Below are 13,474 nucleotides of genomic sequence, written 5' to 3' on the forward strand. Positions count from 1 at the left end.
AGCTGAGAACCAACACGGTAAAGACTTGAGGGAGGCAGGAAAACAAGTTAGGGCCCAGAACCTGTCCCTTTTCTCTTTGCTCGGTCTTTCAGTCATGTCTGGCCCTTTGCGATCCTACAAACTGTAGCCCGCCAGGCTCTTCTGTCTGTGGGGATTCTCCAGGCAAGAATGCTGGAGTGGGTTGCCATGCCCTCCATGGCCTGGCAACTGCCTCATCCATATCCAGATAGAAGTCTGAGGTTTTCCCCCACATCTGGCCTTCTGGACTGAGGGATACCATGCACAATGGCAGACTCAGGCATCATCCTGAAAACTGGACAGAAGTTTGCCATTCCTCTGTTCTGGTGCAGGAGACTGAAGCTAGATCCCCTCCAGACAGGAGTCTGGAAAGCTACGTAGAGAAGGGAAACTTAAAATCATTACAACCTCAGAAACAAGAGAACATACTGCATCTTAAAGCAAGAACAGCATGTTATCGTAAGGAACACTCAGAGACTAAAAAATAGCCTTTGAATATTAAAAGTATAACCATGGGGTTTTCTTAAATCCAAATATAAAGTTTGGGAAGTAAAAGTTAAGAAAATCTAGCCGTAAGTAGATGGAAAACAGAAGAAAACAGGTAAGAAAATGAGAAGACCTTTACAAGGCTCACATCCAAGTAACAGGTGTTTCAGGAGGAACTACAGAGAAAACATGAGGGAGAAAAATAACAAAATATTCAGGAAAACTTCTCCAGAATAGGAAGAACTGTATTTTCTGATTTAAAGGGCCCATCAGATACTCAAAATAATGGATGAAAATAGACCCACACTAAGACAGACTATTTTAAATTTCAAATCATTGAAGTCAAAGCAGAAAATGTGTGTGTGTGTGTGCTTAGTTATGTCTGACTCTTTGAGATCCCATGGACTGTAGACCTCCAGGCTCCTCTGTGCATGGAATTTTCCAAGCAAGAGTACTAGAGGGGGTTGCCACTTCCTTCTCCAGGGGATCTTCCTGACACAGGGATCGAATCTGCATCTCCTGCATTGCAGGCAGATTCTTTACCCACGGAGCCATTAGGGAAGCCGCCAAATCACTGAAGTCAAAGCAGAGAACAGTCTGCGGAAATTAAAACACAAACAACCAACAAAAAAAGGTTCACAAAGGATCAGGAATCATAATTCTCCTTGTCAGGAGACTACTGCTGTCTGAGTGCCATCAGAGTGAGTGAAAAGCAACAAAAGAGAATACAGGAAAGATCCCCACACAGGAGAGCTGACGAGAGCCCTGCAGGGCCCCCAGACTCGGACAACCTGCTGGAATGAAGCGAGGTCCCACTGCTCCGCCAGCTTTTTCACTTGAGGACTGAATGCCGTGAACCTGGCCCAGACTCCTACTAATCCGTCCTCAGCTGGGCTTGGCTGGATCATGATCATACACTGAGGCAGTTCCTGTTCTCTTTCGGAGTCCTGCAGCCAGCATCAGCAAAGGACACGCACTTCCCTGACAGAAGGTTCTGCTTTGACCTACCCTGGTAACTGCAGGGAGGCCACAGAGAGCCGGCCACGCCCTCTGACCGTATCTCTGCTGTCCTTCCAGTGTTCGCTTCACATTAAAGCCTCCCAGATCCCCTGAGACCGTAGTAAACGTCTCCCAAGACTCACCCAGAACACTGTCCACTGACCCCTTCAGAAAGGGCTCCAGTGGGGAAAAGTCAAGGAAGCTGAAGCCGTTCTGTCTCCCTCATTTTTCCTGGAAGCGTTCATCTCAAAGTGACAATAAATCCTGTCCTTTCCTTACATGGTCAGCATTGTGCTCGCAATTACGAAACAAAATTTTAATCTCAAAGGGAGAAAGCACTAGCATTTTTTTTAATAAGCCTGTTAGGACCTCATCTGGGCTCTTGGGGAAATAATTTCCTTATCTCAGTTTATTTAATGAACAATCCACTGTTAATAAAGACACAGTTTATCATCCTATAAGGTTTGTGCTTAACTGCAAAAATTAATAAGGTATGATCATTATAGCCTTGTAGAAATGATTCATCACAAAGGTATTATGATTTTGTTGCCCTCTGGAACATTAACCAATTATATCCAACCCAGCACTTTTATTGAGACAGTCCTTTCTCTAGGGACTACATAGATATCTGTTTCTTAAGTGCTCTTAAAAAACCTATTCTTGGCAGCACTCTCAGTAACAGTAAAATAAAACTTTGAAACATGCTATTTGTATGTAATATGTTTTTAACACTATTCACTCAAAACTAAATATACTGTTTAAAACATGTAAACATTTACATGTGTGTACATATACATATATGTGTATATTTATGGATTTGTGTGTAATGCTTATTTGATAAAGCAAGAGAAAGATTAACTTCTAGCACGACAGAGGCTCCCTCTGGAAGAAAGATGTAAATGTCTCCTTTCTTAATGTGGTTGTAGATACAGTGCTGATCACTGCAACAGTATTTATTCCCCACAACATTCTCCATACCCGAGATACCTTTTACAACAAAAGGAAGTTATTTCAAAAGAGAACAAGAATTCCAGTTACTGCTGTATATTCCAGGGGGATTACCACAGGAGGGTACTACACAACATACCTGTTCACATTTTCCCTTCCTCAGGGCCCTCTATTCATTCCTACTAAGCCAATCAAGTGAGTCAATATAACCTTAAAGTCAACACCACTATGTGGCAACAAGGTTAAAAAATTCACCATTATCTAACTTGGTACTCAACAAATTTTTTGATCCAGTCTCTAAATACTAAAAGACACACAGATACTAAGAAATGCATTTAAATCAAACAAATTAGCTACTGTCTTTATTTTTTTTCTTTTTTTTAATTTTATTTTATTTTTAAACTTTACAATATTGTATTAGTTTTGCCTAGCTACTGTCTTTAAATTGTAAAGTCCTTCAAATTACAAAAAGATTCCACGTGAAAAGAGCATGAAAATTATACTCTAAAATACAATAATCCGTTTAAACTATCTGAGACTTATCCTACAATTTTCAAAGATATTCACATAGTAAATCTTTTAATGGCTAAAACTCAGAAACAACCAAAACATCCACCAATAAGGGGCCAATAAAATATATTAAAGTACTTCTAGACAGTGGCGTGCTTTACAGCATTTTTAAAATGAGGCATATCCACAATGATATGATTCTGTCCTTATATTAAGTAGGTTGCCCAACAGTATCATGGTACTATCCCCTCCTGGGGCTTCCCAGGTAGCACCACTGGCAAAGAACCTGCCTGCCAATGGACGAGATGTAAGAGTTGCAGGTTCGATCCCTGGGTTGGGAAGATCCCCTGGAGGAGGGCAGAGCAACCCACTCCAGTATTCTTTCCTGGAGAATCCCAGGGACAGAGGAGCCTGTGGGCTATGGTCCATTGGCTCACAAAGAGTTGGACAAGACTGAGGTGACTTAACACAGCACATCACCTCCTAGGGACTGGAATTGAGGGTGCAAAGAAACAAGGAGTTCTAATTTATGCTAACCTTTTACTTGATACACTTCTGTGCTGTTTCTTTTTCTTTTCTTTTCTTTTTTTTTTTTGGCACTTGAGATCTTAGCTCTTAGACCAGGAAGAGAATCCCTGCTCCCTGCAGGGGAAGCGCAGAGCTCTAACCACTGGACTGCCAGGAAATTCCCTGGTTTCAATTTTTCACTTGATGTTCTTCTGTAATGTTAAAAAAAAAAAAGTTCACAACCTGAATGTATTACGGTAATCGTTTAAAGGAGTTGATAATGATAAAATAAGATAAATTCTTCACCCTGGAGTCCAGAAGTGAATTCAGAAATGACCAGCCAGTTAGGGCTGCCCTAATCCTAGTGGGCGGAGGAGGATGGAGGTGGGGAAAGCGCGTCTCCGGAAGAGGAACACTGCGCCCTCCCCCTGCTCTCATTAAACCAGCCTTTCCTGCCTCACCGATACTCAAGATAACTCCGGGTTTTCTTTTTAAGGACAAAGAGGCTTGCAACAGTATTATCGGTTAAAAAAAAAAAAAAGTCTAATGTTTGTTCTACGTCTGAAAACTATGTTTGCAAAAAGAGATGACCAAGTGTCTGAAGATGATGGAAAAGAAGTGTGACAAGCCTGAGAGTCCGGGGCTTGGGAATTGTGAAGCTAAGGGGTGTTACAGTGCGGGTAGGTGAGGAGTTTGAGAGAAGAGGTGGCACACTGCGAAGAGAAATCAAGGTCTTTGAGAGGCACAAGACTGACGACACATTCACTCCAATCGGAAGCTTGAATCCTTGCCCAACACACACACACACACACACACACACACACACACACACACACACACACACACACAGCGTCAGCAACGGGGAGGGAGCGAGGACAGTGCCTCTCATCATCAGCGCTTTGGCTTTAGGTCACGTACTTACCTTTCAAGTTAAGCACCTTCCCATGATTAACTGGAGAGTCAATTTATTGCTTAAAAACGAGAACGGCCGTCCCCAGTGCAACTACCTCTGCGACACGAGCTGTTCTGTTTCTCAAAGGACACCCAACCCTGTACGATCAATCCTCCAAAGAATGTCCATCCTCCTCCATCTCCACGCCACACCTCTGTACAGAGTCGGAAAAGTCCACTCAACACGGACCACATTCTCAGCAAGGAAGGGTTCAGAGCCAACGCGAAGAGAGGCGAAGAAGCCCCTGAGGGGCCCGGGGCCCCGCGCCAGCGCACCTCTTTCCCCTTCCCCGCAACGCCGGAAAGCCGACAGTTCCGAGATGGAAACCTTTCAGGGCAACCAACCCGACGACGAGAGATCGCGGCTCTCCCCGACCCCGACCCCCGAGCGCCGGCCACGGTCGCAGGAGCGGGCTGGTGAGGAAGGGGGCGGCGTCGCCCCGACGCCCCACGGACCCCGATACGCCCGGCGGCGGCGCCGCGCACCGGGGAGGCCCCGGGCGGGCCAAGGGTGCCTCCCTGCGCCTCGGAGGCGGGCGCTGGTCCCCTCGCGCGCCCCCGAAACGGGCCGCCAGCACTCACCCGGCTTCCCCGACGCCCACGCCGACCCCCTGGGCTCACACGCAGAGGCGGAGGCGGCCACGCCGCGGCCGAGCCGGCGTCTTCCGCGCCACCTCAGCCCCGGGAGGGGAGCGCTCGACCGGCGCTAGGCTGAGGGCGCCGGCAGGGCGGGGCGCGGCGCCGTGCGCACCGCGGCAGCCAATCTGCGCGCAGCAAGTGGCCGGCCGGGGCGGGGCGGGGCTCGGGGGCTGGGCTCCGGGGGCGGGTCCTGACGCCAGGGGTCTGAGCTAGGGCGCCGCCCGCCAGGGTCCGAGTCCTCTGATTCGCGGATGCGTAGACAAGACCGGTCCCGAGGTCTGCTTCTGGGTGGCAACCCCGCTGCGTCTCTGCTCAGGAACTTCCAATTGTAGCATCCGTGAGATCGCGTGCAGAGGGTATCCCGGGACCCGGGGGCAGGGGCTCTCTTTGCCTATAGGCCCTTCGGCGTTGGCCAAGTGTAGGGCACGTGGTCCTGAAGGATTCTCTGGAAACTGCGGCCTGTAGAGATGTCCTTTTCTAATCCCCACCACTCAGAAATGATGCTTTTGAACCCGTGGTGTTGGAGAAGACTCTTGAGAGTCCCTTGGACTGCAAAGAGATCCAACCAGTCCATCCTAAAGAAAATCAACCCTGAATTTTCTTTGGAAGGACTGTTGCTGAAGCTGTAGCTCCAATGCTTTGGCCGCCTGATGCTAAGAGTCGACTCACTGGAAAAGACCCTGATGCTGGGAAAGATTGAAGACAGGAGGAAATGGGGACGACAGAGGATGAGATGGTTGGATGGCATCACCGACTCAATGGACATGAGTTTGAGCAAACTCCGGGAGATAGTGAAGGACAGGGAAGCACACGTGCTGCATGCAGTCCATGGGGTCGCAAAGAGTCGGACATGACTTAGCCACTGAACAACAACAACCACTCAGAAATGGAAGCCTAGAAAGGTGAAGTTAATTGTCCGAGGCTACCAACGAGTACTGTTACCCATGGTTACCAAAACAACTGACTAGTCTTCTGATTCTATCCTGATGCTTTAACCGGGCATCCAGATTTTTCTTTTTCTTACAGTCAGGTCTCTTCCTGTCTCCTTTAAAGACGTTACATCTTGAATTTTCAGTGTAATTTCAACAGATTTTGCAAGCTCTGTCCCTCTAAATTTCCTACAGAATATACAATACAATATGTGCAACCTTAAAACTAGTTGAATTGCTGATCTATGAAAGTAGACTTTTAAAAACAAGTTTGTAGGGAATTCCCCAGCAGTCCCGTGGTTAGGGTTTAGTGCTTTCATTGCCAGCCTGAGTTCCATCCCTAGCTGGGGAACTAAGATCCCACAAACTGTCAAGTATGGCCAAATAATACTGTTTTTAAGTCTTGCTTCTTTTTTGATTATTGTATTAGGATCAGATTTGGCTGCAAGAAGCAGGGGGAAACAACCACAAAATAACACTAGCTTAAACAAAACTACCACACAATTGCACTCATCTCATACGCTAGTAAAGTAATGCTCAAAATTCTCCAAGCCAGGCTTCAGCAATATGTGAACCATGAACTTCCTGATGTTCAAGCTGGTTTTAGAAAAGGCAGAGGAACCAGAGATCAAATTGCCAACATCCGCTGGATCATGGAAAAAGCAAGAGAGTTCCAGAAAAACATCTATTTCTGCTTTATTGACTATGCCAAAGCCTTTGACTGTGTGGATCACAATAAACTGTGGAAAATTCTGAAAGAGATGGGAATACCAGACCACCTGATCTGCCTCTTGAGAAATTTGTATGCAGGTCAGGAAGCAACAGTTAGAACTGGATATGGAACAACAGACTGGTTCCAAATAGGAAAAGGAGTTCGTCAAGGCTGTATATTGTCATGCTGTTTATTTACCTTATATGCAGAGTACATCATGAGAAACGCTGGGCTGGAAGAAGCACAAGCTGGAATCAAGATTGCCGGGAGAAATATCAATAACTTCACATATGCAGATGACACCACCCTTATGGCAGAAAGTGAAGAGGAACTCAAAAGCCTCTTGATGAAAGTGAAAGTAGAGAGTGAAAAAGTTGGCTTAAAGCTCAACATTCAGAAAACGAAGATCATGGCATCCGGTCCCACCACTTCATGGGAAATGGATGGGGAAACAGTGGAAACAGTGTCAGACTTTATTTTTCTGGGCTCCAAAATCACTGCAGATGGTGACTGCAGCCATGAAATTAAAAGACGCTTACTCCTTGGAAGGAAAGTTATGACCAACCTAGATAGTATATTCAAAAGCAGAGACATTACTTTGCCAACAAAGGTTCGTCTAGTCAAGGCTATGGTTTTTCCTGTGGTCATGTATGGATGTGAGAGTTGGACTGTGAAGAAGGCTGAGCACCGAAGAATTGATGCTTTTGAACTGTGGTGTTGGAGAAGACTCTTGAGAGTCCCTTGGACTGCAAGGAGATCCAACCAGTCCATTCTGAAGGAGATCAGCCCTGGGATTTCTTTGGAAGGAATGATGCTAAAGCTGAAACTCCAGTACTTTGGCCACCTCATGCGAAGAGTTGACTGCTGGGAGGGATTGGGGGCAGGAGGAGAAGGGGATGACAGAGGATGAGGTGGCTGGATGGCATCACTGACTCGATGGACGTGAGTCTGAGTGAACTCCGGGAGTTGGTGATGGACAGGGAGGCCTGGCGTGCTGCGATTCATGGGGTCGCAAAGAGTCAGACACGACTGAGCGACTGATCTGATCTGAAACAAAAATTGGTATTTCCCTCTCATGTTTAAGAAGTCCAAAGTTAGTCTAGAGCTGCTCTGGTACTTTATGGGGACAGATGGAGCCTCCTTATTCCAGCCAAGAAAGTCACCCATGTATTTATTTATGCTATCAAGTACATGGGCATTTGAAAGATACCAGCCTCCATTCCCAATGTCACCTCATGGTCTAAGAGAGCTGCTGGAGCTCTAGCCATTATGCTTACATTCCTACCAGCAGATGAGAGGACAAAGGGAACATGTATTCTCTTTAAGAAACTTTCCCAACGTTTATATATACCATTTCTGCTTTCATCCTGCTGACAAAAGCGTAGTCACCTAGCTACACTAAACTACAGGGGAAGCTGGAACATGCAGTTTCAGTACTGAGGAAAAAGGATGAAGAGATATTGGGGGACAAGTCAAAGCTTCTATCATGGTCTCAAATCTCATCACTGTTGAAAGTACTAAGTATTGTGAGATTCCCTGAGGGACTTACTTAGTGGTCTATTGGCTAAGACTCTGTGCTTCCAATGCAGGGAGCACAAATTTGATCTCTAGTTGGGGAACTGGATCCCACATGTCACCACTAAAGATCCTGCATGCTGCAACTAAGACCCAGAGCAGCCAAATAAATAAATGTTTAAAAAAAAAAAATTTCCCGAGATTTTTAAACTTGATTACGGAGGAATATCTATGAGCAAAACACGTATCTATGAAGATGTTGCTGTTGACCTACCATTAAGATGCACATGCTTTGAGCTGCCTTCCCAGACATGAGAGGGGACTCACACTAATGCAGCTTGTTTCTCTATCATCCTGTAAGCTTTTACTTCACAGAGAGTCAAACACGTATAGAGCTTTCAAAAAATATAGGCATTTGAAAGCTATTCAGGTTAAATTACTAATGTCAACATTTCAGAGTTGCATTTCAAATGTACTGATTTAAATCTTTAGTAAAGTTGCATGAGTTTGAGCAAACTCCAGGAGATAGTGAAGGACAGGGAGGGCTGGCTTGCTGCAGTGCCTGGGGTCACAAAGAGTCAGACACCACTGAACGACTGAAAAACAAAAAGTTGCAAATCAGCTTTAAGAAAATCTCCACACATGCCCTGATCAGGTGGTATTCAATTCTGTAACTACCTAAGCATATGTTTTCTTAAATTCCTATTACCTTCCTAGATTCTGGAGTCTTTGTGACTTCAGAACCATTTTCAAGTTTGGGCCAGGACGAGTTCTAAAGGGCCTACTCCACCTAAACCTAGACAGGTAGAATCTAGTCCAGGTGGTTCAAGCCTACTAAGAGAAAGAAGCGATCTAGATTGTTCTTCACACCAGGTCCCGTGGGTTCTCGTTTGTTCTTCTTGAGGCTGCTTCATGAATTTACTCTGACGGATGGCGTTCATTTCCCATCTTTTAGAAATATACACCAAAGAGTACTGCAGGAGCTAGGTTGTGTAAAACATAGTGGACTTCTAAAACTATTGCCTTTCTGGGACTTCCCTGGTCGTCTAGTGCCTAAGACTGCAAGCTCCCAATGCAGGGGGCCCAGGTTTGACCCGTGGTTGGGGAACTAGGCTCTCATGTGCCTCGGATCAACTAAGCCTGCATGCTGCAATTAGAGTCTGTGTGCCATAACAGAACATCCCACATGCCGCAACTAAGACCTGACACAGGAAATAAGTAAATATAAAATATACACACACACAGTGGGACTTACCCAGCGGCCCAGCGGTCAAGAATGCACCTGCAATGCAAGAGACTTACAGGACACACGGGTTCTATCCCTGGGCTGGGAAGATCCCCTGGAGAAGGAAATGGCAACCCACTCCAGTGTTCTTGCCTGGTGATCCCCATGGACAGAGGAGCCTGGTAGGCTACAGTCCATGGGCTCACCCAGTCAGACATGACTGAGCAACTAAACAAAAAGAACTCTCTCTATATATATTGTCTTTCACCATAAGCTTATTGGGTTGTGAAACAGAAAGACTTCATGTTAGTAAGTCCGTTAGAACGGTTGTATTTGGACTTAGAATTCGGATCAAATTCCTATGGACCTCAAGTGACCCTCTTCTGAAAGGATGGATATGCAGTGTCAGTCATCTGAGTAAAAGACAGCCCTTTTGGTTTTTTTTTCCTACAAAACTGAAACATTTACTGCCTACAACAATGAGAGGATCAGTACCAACATGAAGCATGGTACCGGTGTTTTGTTGTAGGTGAAAAGATGGTCTTTTAGAGTGGAAACAGGATACCAAAACTTGGCCATCATTTGATCCAAGCAGAAGAGGAAACATTTCTTTCTAAAGTGTAGACTCTGATGACACTGGATACATTTATCAGCTGGTTTTCTTTCAGTTACAAATAACAAAAAACAATGTCAAACTGGCTTTTCAGCATAGTAAAAAGAAAAAAAACTAGTTTTAGAACAGAAAAAAGAGGATATGATCTCAGTTTAAATAGAGATATGGCAGTGAGGTAGGAAGGAGCCTCATAAGGGAAGGGATATACATATACATACACATATGATTCATGTTGTTGTACGGCAGAAACTAACACAACATTGTAAAACAATTATACTCCGATTTTTAAAAAATGGAGGTAATGAGAAGTATGATACTCTCACAAATGAGTCATGCTTTTTTATGAGCCATGTTAAAATAATCACCTATACAGGAAAAGGTGGTGATGAAATAGTCCAAGTACTCTATGTCAGGGATATATTCAGACACCAGTGTTTAAAATACTGATATGGAGACAGATTCTTCAATGCTTTATGGAACAAAGAATGAGTCAGAAAAACATACAGTAGTATAAAAGTATAAGAAGTCATAAAGAAGTTAGGTAGGGGACTTCCTATGTGGTCCAGTGACTTGGACTCCATGCTCCCAGTGCAGGGAGCCCAGAATTCAATCCTGGTCAGGGAACTAGATTCAGCATGCCTCAACTAAGACCCAGTGCAGCCAAATAAATAAATATTAAAAAAAAAAAAAGATAAAAGGCCTCTGGGAACAGTATAAGACCAGAGTGATGTCAAAATTAATAAATCATTTCAACATGTAATTTTTATAATATTTGTTGTTTAGTCACTCAGTCACGTCTGACTCTTTGCGACCCCATGGACTGTAGCCTGGACCCCATGTAGCCTGCCAGGCTCCTCTGTCCATGGGATTCTCCAGGCAAGAATACAGGAGTGGGTTGCCATTTTCCTCTCCAATTTTTATAATATAGATTGACTTTAATTATACTGGAAGGATAGCACGTACAAAATGTTTTTAAAACAATGCTTATTGATGAATGAGACTACTGAGTTTCATGTATGTCTTCTCTATCAGTTATCTACTGCTATACAGCAGATTATCTTAAAACTTAGCAACTTAAAACATTTATTTATTTATTATCTTGTACAATTTTAAGACTCAGGAATCTGAGACAAGCTTAGCTGACTTGTTTCTGGCTCAGGATTCCTCACGAGATTATAATCAAACTGTCAGCTGGGGCTGCAAATACTGAATACTCGCCTAAGGCTCTGCTTCCCATAAAGCTCACTCACATGGCTGGTGGCTGGTGGCCTTGATTCCTGGATACAGGCGCCTGGATACGGGCGCCCTCTCCACAAGGCTGCCTCAAGACATGGCAACTGGCTTCACTCAGAGTGACTGATCTGAGAGAGACAGCAGGAAGCCTCTGGCCTCAGAAGAGACATAGCAGCACGTTTGCTCTATTCTGTTGGTCACACAGAGCATACCATGACGTTTGCGCCGTTGTGGGAGTGAGTGTGGGCTAAGTTGTTTCAGTTGTGTCTGGTTCTTTGCAATCCCATGGACTGTAGCCTGCCAGGCTCCTCTATCCATGGGATTCTCCAGACAAGAATACTAGAGTGCATTGCCATGCCCTCCTCCAGTTGATCTTCCCAACTCAAGGGACGACCGACCCTCCATCTCTTACACTTCCTGCGATGGCAGGCAGGTTCTTTACCACTAACACCACTTGGGAAGCCGATTGTGGGAGAATGCTACGCACACCAAAAAATGTGAATATCAGAAAGTGGGGATCTTTAGGGGTCGTCTTGGATGCTGGCTGTGATCTCCATTAATTTTTTTTTTGATCTCCATTAATTTAATTTTGGATTAATTATTACTAAAATAACATTTGCTGCTGCTGCTGCTAAGTCGCTTCAGTCATGTCCGACTCTGTGCGACCCCATAGACGTCTGGCAGCCCAGCAGGCTCCCCCGTCCCTGGGATTCTCCAGGCAAGAACACTGGAGTGGGTTGCCATTTCCTTCTCCAGTGCATGAAAGTGAAAAGTGAAAGTGAAGTCGCTCAGTCGTGTCCAACTCTCAGCGACCCCATGGACTGCAGCCTACCAGGCTCCTCCGTCCATGTGATTTTCCAGGCAAGAGTACTGGAGTGGGGTGCCATTTACTTCTAAATTAAAAGGGATCTCAAAAAAAAAAAATAATAATAATAAATTTTTTAAACCAAAAATCAGGGAGGTGTCTGATCTCTGGTATACATTTGTCTTTAGCACTACAAATGCAAACTCCAACAGACACATAGTATTGGCAAGTCAAATGCCACAGGCCATGGTGCCATTGGTAACATTTTTCTAAAATGAAGTACAATTCTTGGTGAGTTCCCAAGAAAATGAAGTACAATTTTCACAGTAGTTGCTTTTATGGGGGGAAAAGATAAGTGTATTTAAAATCATGCAAAATTGGCATATTTATATGTAAAATATAATCCCATTTTAGGCTTCAATGACTATAAGCGAGTATTCACCCACATGAATGTCTGGTGGGATGTTTGAATGCTGAGCGGGACAAGGAACAATTCCTCATTTGGGTCAAGTACCCCATACACTGTGAAACACCTGGTGTCCCTGGCCCCATCTCTTAAGTGCCTGTGGTCAGGAATGATGTTTAAAATACTTACCAACTAGGGTTGCATGGACTTACCAATCCAGCCAGCCAACATGACAAACTGGGCTTCCCAGGTGAAAGTGAAAGTTGCTCAGTCATGTCCGACTCTTTGCAACCCCAAGGACTGCATACTCCATGGAATTCCCCAGACCAGAATACTAGAATGGGTAGTCATTACCTTCTCCAGGGGATCTTCCCAATCCAGGGAATCAAACCCAGGTCTCCTGCATTGCACGCGGATTCTTTACCAGCTGAGTCATGTAAAGAATCCACCTGCCAATGCAGGGGATTCAGGTTTGATCCCTGGGTGAGAGGAAGATCCCCTGGAGAAGAACATGGCAACCCATTCCAGTATTCTTGCCTGAAAAATCCCATGGACACAGGAGCTTGGCAGGCCACAGTGCATGGCATCGCAGAGTCGGACATGACTGAGTGACTGAGCACACACACATAAATACACATAGCGTGACATACTGGTCCAAATGGGCTGCCTGTTCAGTTCAGTTCAGTTCAGTTGCTCAGTCGTGTCCGACTCTTTGCAACCCCATGAACAGCACGCCAGGCCTCCCTGTCCATCACCAACCCCCAGAGTTTACTCAAACTCATGTCCATTGAGTCGGTGATGCCATCCAACCATCTCATCCTCTGTCGTCCCCATCTCCTCCTGCCTTCAATCTTTCCCAGCATCAGGGTCTTTTCAAATGAGTCAGTTCGTCAAATCAGGTGGACAAAGTATTGGAAGTTTCAGCTTCAGCATCAGTCCTTCAAATGAATATTCAAGACTGACTTCCTTTAGGATGGA

The 13,474-nt window shown here is 45.0% G+C and overlaps 1 protein-coding gene across 20 annotated transcripts in view; it reads right to left on the reverse strand.

Moving 5' to 3' along the window:
* Nucleotides 1–5,102, reverse strand: part of TMEM50B (transmembrane protein 50B) — a 36,884-nt gene extending 31,782 nt beyond the window's left edge. For 8 of the 20 annotated variants that reach the window (XM_086413743.1, XM_086413667.1, XM_086413606.1 and 5 more), the window contains exon 1: nt 5,002–5,102. The gene's annotated coding sequence lies outside the window, so the exon portion shown is untranslated. Of the gene's footprint in view, nt 1–1,295; nt 1,752–3,498; nt 3,681–4,390; nt 4,575–5,001 lie in introns of those variants that run through there. The other 12 variants (XM_086413612.1, XM_086413619.1, XM_086413704.1 and 9 more) reach the window with 5 other exon arrangements.
* Between the last annotated feature and the right edge of the window lie 8,372 nt (nt 5,103–13,474).

The sequence above is a fragment of the Bos grunniens genome, chromosome 1 (genome assembly GCF_055505025.1).
Source record: "Bos grunniens cultivar Pamir isolate PY7600 chromosome 1, Bosgru_T2T1.0, whole genome shotgun sequence".
NCBI lineage: Eukaryota > Metazoa > Chordata > Mammalia > Artiodactyla > Bovidae > Bos > Bos grunniens.